This window comes from Cebus imitator, unplaced genomic scaffold (genome assembly GCF_001604975.1).
Source record: "Cebus imitator isolate Cc_AM_T3 unplaced genomic scaffold, Cebus_imitator-1.0 Scaffold28, whole genome shotgun sequence".
NCBI lineage: Eukaryota > Metazoa > Chordata > Mammalia > Primates > Cebidae > Cebus > Cebus imitator.
The window spans coordinates 6,621,939-6,625,518 of record NW_016107343.1 but is presented as its reverse complement, the minus strand read 5'-3'; the positions used below and the strand labels follow the sequence as shown (position 1 = coordinate 6,625,518).

The 3,580-nt window shown below is 46.1% G+C and overlaps 1 non-coding gene across 1 annotated transcript; it reads right to left on the bottom strand.

Moving 5' to 3' along the window:
• Positions 1-463: 463 nt before the first annotated feature.
• LOC119470362 lies at positions 464-570 on the bottom strand. Its single transcript, XR_005199255.1, has one exon. It is a non-coding gene; the product is annotated as a U6 spliceosomal RNA (small nuclear RNA).
• Positions 571-3,580: the final 3,010 nt, after the last annotated feature.

Genomic DNA, 3,580 nt, shown 5'->3' with positions numbered 1-3,580 from the left:
AAAAAAAAAAAAAAAAGTAAACTACTAAAGCCATTTCAAAATAACTCATAATAACTCAAAATAACTCATTGATACCTTAAATTGCTTGAACCTGGGAGACAGAATCTTAAACTCAGAATCTCTGCTTAGTGCACATTTTACTTCTTTAAAAATTTTTTTTTACTTGGGAGGCCGAGGCAAGTGGATCATCTGAGGTCAGGAGTTCAAGATCAGCATGGCCAACATGGTGGAACTCCATCTCTATTAAAAATGCAAAAATTAGCCCCGAGTGGTGGCAGATGCCTATAATCCCAGCTACTTGGGAGGCTGAGGCAGGAGAATCACTTGAACCCGGGAGGTGAAGGTTGCAGGGAGCCGAGATCGTGCCATTGCACTCTAGCCTGGGCAACAAGAATGAAACTCTGTCTCAAAAAACAATTTACATTTATTTACTTTTATTTATTTAATTTATTTATTCTTTAATTTTTTTATGGAACGCTTCACGAATTTGCATGTCATCCTTGCGAAGGGGCCATGCTAATCTTCTCTGTATCGTTCCAATTTTAGTATATGTGCCGCTGAAGCAAGCACTCTTTATTTTTCTTTAGAGAGAGGGATTTTCTCTGTTGCTCAGGCTGGAGTGCAATGAATGGCATGATCCTAACTTACACTGCAACCTCGATCTCCTGGGCTCAGGTGATCCTCCCACCTCAGCCTCCTTCTCAGGTGTGTGCCGCAATATAATTTTGTAGAGATGAGGGTGTCGCTATGTTGCTGATATTAAACTCCTGGCCTCAAGCATTCCTCCTGCTTTGGCCTCCCAAAGTGCTGGGATTCCAGGAGTGCGCCTGGTTGCTTTGCATTCTTTTTTTTTTTTTTTTCCTCTGAGACAGAGTCTTGCTCTTGTTGCCCAGGCTGGTAATTCTTTGTATTTTTAGTAGAGACGGGATTTCACTATGTTGGCAGGCTGGTCTCGAACTCCGGACCTCAAGCGATCCACCCACCTCAGCCTCCCAAAGTGCTGGGATTATAGGCGTGAGCCACCACGCCCGGCCCTGCATTCTTTTATGAAATGGCCAGTCAGATATGGCTACAAGAGAAGCCAGAGGAGAGGCTCAGGAAAACAGAGTTTGTTGTACTCCTGGGTCCTAGGGACAGGAAGCATGGCATGCCATGCAGGGCCAAAGGGAAAAGACACTGAGGTGGTCAAAGGGCAGAAGACAAGTGTGGGGGAGGTTTAGGCTAGTGCTTTTTGGGGTGGGGGGTTTTGTGGGAAAGGCAAGGCAGGGTAGTTTGAATAATTTCAGTGACTTTGGGCTATATGTTGGTTCCTAATTGACTGGGAGCTGGTACAGGGCAGAGGAATTTTGCCTCTGGGAACGTATAAGACACATAGAGGGGGTGTGAGTCTGGGACTGGTTCATTTGCATATCAAAGACAGGCTTCTGGCTGAGCCCTTTGCTATCTCTAAAAATTGGCTAGCCCAGGGAGGGGCAGTCTCTCCCCAGCCAGAAAGGTTTATTTTATTTTATATTATTTTCTTGTAGAGACGAGGTCTTGCCATGTTGCTCAGGCTGGTCTTGAACTCCTGGCCTCAAGCATCCTCTTGCCTCAGCCTCCCAAAGTTTTGGGATTACAAGCGTGAGCCACCACACCTGGCCGATAAAGGTTTTTCAGGGTATGCATTCTTTTTTTTTTTGAGATGGAGTCTCCTTCTGTGGCCAGGCTGGAGTGCAGTGGCTCAATCTCGGCTCACTGCAAGCTCCACCTCCTGGGTTCAAGTGATTCTCCTGCCTCAGCCCTGAGTAGCTGGGACTACAGGCACACACCATCACGCCCAGCTAATTTTTGTATTTTTAGTAGAGATAGTGTTTCACCATGTTGACCAGGATGATCTTAATCTCTTCACCTTGTGATCCACCCGCCTCAGGCTCCCAAAGCACTGGGATTACAGGCATGAGCCAACGGGCCGGCCCAGGGTGTGCATTCTTATTAATAAATTCAATTAATAAATTCATCCAGGCCAGGCGTAGTGGCTCACCCTGTAATCCCAGCTGGGAGGTTGAGGCGGGTGGATCACCTGAGGTCAGGAGTTCGAGACCAGCCTGGCCAACATGGTGAAACCCCATCTCTACTAAAAATACAAAATTACCTGGGCGTGGTAGCAGGTCCGGTAGTCCCAGCTACTCAGGAGGCTGAGGCAGGAGAATCACTTGAACCTGTGAGGTGGAGGTTGCAGTGAGCTGAGATTGTGCCACTGCACTCCACACTGAGCAGCAGAAAGAGACTCTGTCTCAAAAACAAACAAATAAATAAATTCATCCAAATCCAAAATTATATTTCTTCCATACTGATCCAACACCTCAGGATCTGTTCCCCTACATATTCCCTGACTTTCAGTCAGTATAAATCAGCATTTGAGGATCTTGGTAAAAGGTAAAGGGAATTGTTTGCACTTTTCTTTTTTGTTTGTTTTTTGTTTGTGAGACAGAATGTGGCTCTGTCAACAGGCTGGAGTGCAGTGTCAGGATCTCGGCTCACTGCCAACTCTGCCTCCTGAGTTTAAGCTATTCTCATACCTCAGCCTCCCAATTAGCTGGGATTACAGGCACGTGCCACCACACCTAGCTAGTTTTTGTATTTTTGTAGAGACAGGATTTCACCATGTTGGCCAGGATGATCTCAATCTCCTGACCTCGTGATGTGCCCGCCTCGGCCTCCCAAAGTGCTGGAATTACGGGCATGAGTTACTGCACCCGGCCTGTACTATTCTTATAGCTTTGCTGTAAATATGAAACGATGTCAAAAGAAAACGTGAATCAATGTATACATTGACAAACTCTCAATATTCTTTTGGTGCGTATGGTACTTCCTCATGAGTCACCCTGCGGCCTACTGTGACTTGAATCTCTGAGCTTACAGATATAAAAGAGGGGGTAGGGTTGAGTTCGTAGGAGAATCAAAGTACCCTCAGAGGCCACTGGCTCTGGGGAGGTCATCACAGGCTCTTCAGGTAAGGGAAGATTAACTGCAGATAGAGAGGAAGGTCACTTTTTTGACTAAGGATGGTCAGCCGAATTTAGGGTTTAGGGCAGGGGTGTCCAATCTTTTGTCTTCCCTGGGCCACATTGAAATAATTGTCTTGGGCCACGCATAAAATACACTAACACTAGCAATAGCTGATGAGCAAAAAAAAAAGGAAAAAGCAAAAAAGTCGCAAAAAATAAACTCATAATGTTTTTGTTGTTGTTGTTTTTGAGATGCAGTTTCGCTCTTGTTGCCCAGGCTGGAGTGCAATGGCACCATCTCGGCTCACTACAACCTCAGCCTCCCAGGTTCAAGGGAGTCTCCTGCCTCAGCCTTCCGAGTAGCTGGGATTACAGATGTGTGCCACCATACCCGGCTAAGTTTTGTATTTTTAGTGAAGATGGTTTCACCATGTTGGCCAGGCTGGTCTTGAACTCCTGACCTCAGGTGATCCACCCAGCTTGGCCTCCCAAAGTGCTGTGATTACAGGCATGAGCCACCACACCTGGCCAAACTTCATAATGTTTTAAGAAAATTTACGAATTTGTGTTGGGCCACATTCAAAGGCGTCCTG